Source organism: Otolemur garnettii, unplaced genomic scaffold, assembly GCF_000181295.1.
Source record: "Otolemur garnettii isolate 467f Iridium unplaced genomic scaffold, OtoGar3 scaffold00045, whole genome shotgun sequence".
NCBI lineage: Eukaryota > Metazoa > Chordata > Mammalia > Primates > Galagidae > Otolemur > Otolemur garnettii.
Genome location: NW_003852440.1, coordinates 1414311 through 1422286, shown reverse-complemented (window position 1 = coordinate 1422286; position 7976 = coordinate 1414311).

Here is a 7976-nt window from a genome sequence, read left to right as displayed (position 1 = left end):
ATTCAAGAAGTGTTTCCTTATGAACTAGATGTGACTCCAAGACCATGAACATTTAGTGAAAATGTTCTAAGAAAATATACCTTAATGTGGTTACCTGAGGCCCTCTTCCCCAACCACCACCACAGTGGATCCTCTGACCTCATCACTTCCCTCAAACTGCTGAAGAACTGAAAAGAGACTGTGGATCTATTAACACGATGCACACCAGCTGTCTGCTCAAGTTCTATTTGCACTTAATGGGGAGGTAAATCAAGGAGAATCCACCTACATTATTCTTGAGCAAACAGCAAATCTAGAAAAATTCTCTATTCAAAAGATGAACTATATGGAAAAGATTCCATCTACAGTACATAGGCATAGATGCTGGGTGTTAGGAGGAGGAAGGACTAGATGCAAAAAATCACCATGGAAAAAGAATTACTCCAGGAAACAAGAAAGGAAAGAAAACTCACTTTAGATAAACCTTCTCTATGACACACACACACAGACACATTTGTTTATATGTATTTGGAGGAAAAAAAAAAAACCCAGAGGAATAAACTGAAAACTAATGAAAATGGTTACCTATGGGAGAAGGCAGGAGCAGGACTGAGAGAGAGGGAGGAAGGTAAGACTTCTCAGAATACATCATGTTATACAGTTTTAATTTAAAAGTAACTTAAACATTAAAAAAAATCATAATAATCTTGAAATATTTAAAACAGTGTCTTTGTGTGTGTTGATTGCCTCAAGAGAGGAGGATCCTCTGCCATTTGAAAAATCAGAAATATAATAAATTGGTAAATTTATTGGGGCAGGCATCTAACAGAACAATTTTAGGTAACAGCAAGGGTTGTAAAGACCTTAAAACAGTACCAGGGGACAGGATAAAAAAAAAAAAAAGAAATATTTAAAACAAAATGAAATAAATTATATGTTGAATTGGTGATATATCAGAAGGCAAAAAAAATTATTTTAAGTAGCTTTAGAATCATATTTTGCTTATATTTCCTTAGGGGAACGTATTTTTAGGCAAAGAATTCCTAAATATCATTCAGTGTTCTTATTAATAATGACACTGTATGTTTTATGTACATCTATAAGAAAATAATTGTATCTTAATGTTATAAAAATGTTCAATATAAAAATCAAGGCAAAAATCCTATAATATTAAATTTGAAATAGAACCATCAGAACAAACTCATGTTTTTTTATTTTAACAAAATGCCTATTTTCTAACTTTGACCATGAAAAAGGAATAGAAACGCAGCTAAGCCGGTAACAATGGCACACTCTTTAAAGAAAGGGCTGATTCTAAGTCTTGGGGAGGGCAGGAGATTTACAAGAAAAACCAGACATCTTATGCTAGAAGAAAGAAAACTGGCAATTATTAATCAAGTTATGTAAAAAAGGCGAAGAAGCTTCCAATATCACTCTACCAGCTGTTAAACAGCAGGGCTGAGACTGAAATATAGGGAGCATGGTTCCAGAATTCATGCTCTTAACCACTATTGTAGACTACCTCCCAAACAAGAGAAATTAAAGGAGGAAAGGAGATGCAAACTAGAGACTAGAACAGAGGAAAACTATCCTCAGTCAAAAGCATACAAGCATGCTTGAACACAAGCATCTTTTGAAACAGCTGATCCTTTTTTTTTCTCCTTTAAACACTCTATTTGGTTCAAGGTTTTCTCCTGCCTGATGCTTCTCTTCTTCCCAACTTACTGATATTTAAAGAACTCAAAGCGTGGCATTCTTGTCTCCTCTGTCCACGCTACACTAATTCCCTTGGAGATCTATTCAGCCTCACAGTGTTAAACAACATGTAGGTTCGGACAACTCCAAAATTTCTATTTTTAGTCACTCTCTTGAAGCTCACCTTGACAACCTCACTTGAATATCTGTTGCTAACTCAACCTCAACAAATCCTAACTTTATTTATTTATTTATTTATTTACTTATTTATTTTTAGAGGCAGAGTCTCATTCCGTCGCCCTTGGTAGAGTGCCATGGCATCACAGCTCACAGCAACCTCCAGCTCCTGGGTTTAGGCGATTCTTTTGCCTCAGCCTCCTGAGTAGCTGGGACCACAGGTGCCTGCCACAATGTCTGGTTATTTTTGTTGTTGTTGTTGTTGCAGTTTGGCCAGGGCAGGGTTCGAGCCCGCCACCCTCGGTATATGGGGCCGGCGCCCTACTCACTGAGCCACAGGCGCTGCCCACAAATCCCAACTTTATCTCCACCTCCAAGCCCTGTGAAACCTGTCCCACCACAGCCTTCTCTACCTCATTCCTGGCATATCTATCCTTCCAGGTGCTCACACCAAAAACTCTGAGGTCATCCTCAACTCGGACCCTTCCGACCCTTCCTCCCTTTCTCTCATCCCACATTCAATCTTTCAGGAAATCCTATTGGTTTTACCTTAAAAATATATCCAGAATCCAGCCACTCTCACCATTCTTACTGCTACTCCCCTGTGGTTAGCTGCATGGATTATTTCATTAGCCTCCTAAGAGGGTGCCCTGTTTCTAACCTTGCTCCTTACTATTGTTCTGATTCTAATTTACTCTTAACACAGCAGAGAACGTATTTCTTTTAAAACATGTATCATATCTTGACACTCTTCACTAAAAGTCCTGCAACAGATTCCCATTTTACTTGAAGTAAAATCAAAGCCCTTATAATGGCCAATAAGAGGCAGGCCAAACAAAATTTGCCGCCCCACTATTCCTTAAATCTCTTCACAGTGGGGTTTACTCTGACCTAATTGATATCACACTCCTCCCAGGCTCTACTTCCTTATTTATTGTTTATAATATCCTCCTCCTTCCCACACCCTCGTTAAGGACAGAAATATTTACTTCATTTATTGTTGTATTCTAAGTGCCTGAGAAAGTATAAACATCATAAAGCACTAAAAAGGTTCTAATAAAATAATTTAACAAAATTAAGCATATCTATCCCATTATTGAGCTTAAGTGTCTTACACTAACATTATTAGAAAAAGACTTTTCTGTGGTGAGAAGGGTGTACCGAAATTCAACTATATCTTGCCTAGATGATTAAGATAAACATCTAAAACAAATGGAGTAAAAAAGGTTAAAAGAGAATTACCAAAATAGGCCAGGCAAATACAAATGGATAGAAAGTGGGGCTGATTTAGTAATTTAAAACTAGACAGAATGAAATAGCTATGCCACTTAGCTATGTGCCACTTGGGAAGTTACCTCGTTTAGCCTCAGTTTATTCATCTATAAAATGCTGATACTGGCTATACATAAAAGGTTTTTTAGTAAGAATTATACAAAATAAAGCATTTACCACAGTGCTTAGAGTGCTCAAGACCGACACCTATTAGCAATAATCACACCTTGGATAAACCTCCCTGGTTATAATACTCCCACTGGACAAAACTCAATACTGACTTTTATTGTTTGTAGTAATTGCTGTCCTTGTCATATACCAACAAAGGAATAAATACTTCTCATTATTCCTAATGTCAGAAAAAATAGTGCCAATCAGAGTTGTTTTAAAAATAAGGTGAAAAGTCCAAGTAGCAATTCTAGATTTAGATACCCACTAGGTACTGAAGATGCCTGAGGAAGCCTGTCATGTGAAAGGCTTACCAGGTAACTGACAGCTATCCTAACGAGGTTTTTCCTTTCCTCTTTGGTAAAACACAAATACTGATTATGTTCAAATTAAGGTTTTTGAGTGTTTGCTCTACGAGCCAGAAACTCCACTTTCATGAATTTAGCCTTCAAATAAACTCCCACATGTGTGAATGTGAAATGACATGTGTACAAGTTAGACTTATTATTCAGTGCAACACAATATTGGTAGTTACAAAAGGTCAGAAACAACCTAAATAGCCATCAGAGGAAACATGGTTAAATATATCCACGCAGTAGAGTACTAAGCAATTTTTTAAAAAATAAGATCTTTTTATAGTGATATGGAATAATCTCTAAGATATATTCTTTTAAAAATCAAGGGAAGAAAAAGTATCATATGCTGCTATTTGTGTAAAGAGGGAACCTATATTTATAAAATATCTCTGGAAACAAACTCAAGAAATGAGGGACATGGGAAGAAAATTTTTACTGGTATATCCTTTTGAACTTTTAAAATTTTCACCTACTTGAATATGCTACATGTCATCAAAAATATTTAAACAAAATAAGAGACTATTAAGTAGTTTCTATCTACTAGTAGATACTTTCTAGGCAAATTAGTAGATTATGCCCAAATTTATTCACCAAGTACTACCTGAATATCCACATTTTTATTTTCAATTTTATGATTTATTTACTTGAGAAACAAACATTGCCATCATTGAGGAACTATATGCCTGTTCAAATCACATTTACTGAGTCTGGCAAGTACAGTGTATTTACATCCACTTCACATCACCTCTTTTTCTAAAATAAAACAAATAAGGGCTGGGCTCCATAGCTCATGCCTGTAATCCCAGCACTCTGGGATGCCAATGCAAGAAGATCACTTGAGATCAGGAAATCAAGATCAGCCTGAGCAAGAGCGAGACTCTAACACAGTCTCTATAAGAAAAAAACCTGAAAAAATTAATTGGTTGTAGAGGCATGCGCCTGTAGTCCCAGCTACCTGAGAGGCTGAGGCAGGAGGATTGCTTGAGCCAGGAGTTTGAGATTGCAGTGAACTATGATGACACCACTGCCGTCTACCTGGGTCAACAGAGGGAGCCTCTCTCTCAAAAATAAACAAACAAGCCCCAGCAACAGTTTCCTCTCAGTAAACTGCTTGACCGATAATTGTTTCAAGCACAAATGTCCTTTGGTGTGCAGATGGAGATTCAACCTAGAAAATTCTAGCAATTAGAGTGTGGTAAAATAGTATGACTCAGTATTATCCATTAATAGATGATTAAAAATTAAGTAGCATAGATTTATGTCTAAATGGTGGTTCTCTTACCTGGTGACTCTATTTTGTCCTACTATAAAGCACAATATATTGGCAACTATTTATAATCCCCCAAAACAAGAATAACATTACACCACTCCTGTAATAATAATACACATAACAGCCATCATTTATTCAATACTGACAATGGCTTCTGTGTTAACAGCTTTTTTAGACATGATTTTATTTCATCCTCATTATAGGCCTGAGAAACTGGTAACACTGCCCAATTTAAAGATGAAACATCAGAAGGAAAATTTTGAGCTATATGATAATTGGGAAATGTAAAATCCTCATGGATGGAAACAAATAAAGCCCTCTAGCAATACCAATAAGCCAAGCAAATTGAAACTTGCATGGGTGAATCAGACAGGACGCTGTTGACCCTGTTCCTTAGAAGAGAAATAATGGATCATAACACAGTCTGTCTTAAAACTTTCGTAGTGATCCATGTATATATATCAAATGTTCTCTCTTATGAGGACTATCCCTTATTTTAAGATCATGGCCTTTTACCAGTTTGGTATTAAGCTGTCCTTTTAAGTAATTATGTCAACAGCTCATGTTGAGTTTTCTCCCACCTACTACACAAACAAAAAGTTGGCAATGTCATCCCATTACCAATAGGTTCTTATATTTTATTATTATTATTTTTTTTACAAATCTAACTAGTCCATGAAATTCTGAATTCTAGAACATCTTGAAGTAAACAGAAGATCACAATCAACAGCTCCCTGGCCAAACTCTAAATAAATGCAAAATAGTTGATCTTTTATTCATTAATATACTGTTTCTTTATTCACCTAAGCCAAATTTTCACTAACAATTGCCTATACTATTGTAGCAGATCTTAATTATAACTCAAGCTATATATACTAATATTTATCTGACCAGTTGTTTGAAAATGGCATGAACCTCTTTCCGGGAAATGCTTAAATTTTATCATGCATTGCTAGAAATACTATTACCAAATTGTGCTCTTAACTAATTTTGTGACTTTTTAACTTTTCAAGTAAGTCTTGTCATAGTAAAGCTGAGAGCATTTATAGCATTTATTTGATGTGCCTAACACTTGCCCCTGTATCTTATACTGGAATATTCAAAACTTCCTTTAATCTCAAAGCCCCTAATGCACGGACCCTTCCCTGTCGTGTCATCACCTACCTCCTTAGTCCCATTATACACCAGGAGCCTTTCCCAGATATCCCTAACTCCGCAAACCAGGCTATCTTCCATATTTGCCTGGCAAACCCGACCACCTCCCACTCCACAACTGCATGTGAAAGCTCAAGACAGTCAAACATATATACACATCAGCTACCTGCTTTCACTCAAGTTTTTTCGCCACAAATCCCAAAAGAAAACTCCACATTACCTGACATTCTTCTGTACTTTGAGTATAGTAGTTTCCCCTTATCCATGGTTTCACTTCTCAAGGTTTCAGTTACTTGAAGTCAACGATGGCCCAAAAATATAAAATGGATAATTCCAGAAATAAACAATTTCTAGGTTTTAAATTGTGTACCATTCTGAATAGCATGATGAAATACTCCTTCATCTACTCCATCCCACCAAAAACATGAATCATCTCTTTGTGCAACATTTCCTCCCGCACAGGCTCACCACCTGCTAGTCACTCAGTAGCCATCTTGGTCATCAGAACAACTATCTTGGTATGGCAGTGCTTTTTGTTTTCAAGTAGCTTTTATTTTACTTGATAATGGCCCCAAAGTGCAAGAATAGTGATGGTGGCAATTTGGGTATGCCAAAGAGAAGATGTAAATGGCTTCATTTAAGTAAAAAGGTGAAAAGTTCTCAACAATAGGGAAAGAAAAAACATGATGTGGTGAGGCTGCTAAGATCTATGGTAAAATCGTGAAGGAAAACAAAATTTGTGCCTGGTGTATATAGGGTTCAGCACCCATTCCCTGGGGGTCTTGGGATGTATCTCCCATAGATAAGGAAGGCAACTACTGTATTCTCACATCTGTCAAACTATTTGATGCTCTCTTCTTTTTCTTACATCCTCACTTGCCAACTGGTATCTCTGCTTTATAGTTCATTAATAATATAGAATTGATTAAAAAGCCACTCAGTAATCAACTCATACCAAAATTATAGCCTTCCCACTACCTTTATATGCCTCCTACCCAAAATGTCCCTGCCAAAACCACCTCCCAAACTATGGAACTCATTCAGTCCCTCTTTTACAAGGAGTTTTGCTCCTGCACCACCTTCACTCACCTACAATTTCAGTTACGCCTTCGCAAATGGACTGCATCCAATAGTACACAAACGTACTCTTGTATTTCATGTTAAAAGAGAAAATTCTCCCATAACCATGATACCTTCCAACTATAAGTCTATTTCTCTTGCTTAAAAGAAATTGTTTGTAAGTTACTATGTACTGGCATCATTAATTAGTCTTTGTTTCAACTCATTCCAACCAATTTTGTCTCTACCTTTCCACAGGGACGAGCCTCATCAAGGTCATCCGTTGCCTCTTTGTCAACAAATTTAATGGCTACATTTGACACAGATGACACCTGCCTCTTTATTACCTTGGCTTTTGCAAAACCACTCTTCAGACTTTCCTTCTAATATACTAACAGTTACTTTACTGCCCTTTAGCATCAAATGTTTACATGTACCAGGGCCCAGGCCTAAAGCCCCTTCTACTTTATTCTCTTTGCAAATAACCAATTTTTAGTGGTTTTGATTTCTTTAATTTTTTCTTTGTTTTGCCCCTTCATTAATGGTTGCTCTAATTTTCATTATTTCCTTCCTCTACTTATGTTTAACTTATTTTTTACATCACAAAACTGATTTGAACCTATTTAGTTCTCTTTGTAGAACTCTAGCTAATTTTCAGTTCCTTATTTTTTAATGTGCATTTAGGGTAATACATTTTCATTTTATTTGCACTTCGGCTGAAATGTTCAGCGAAGAGTGTATTGTTTTGAAAATACATAACTTTGTAAGTCATTAAATAATACTTATTTTGCTTCAAATTTTACTCATTCTTATCAATTATATTTGCTTCATTCTTAAAAATTCTT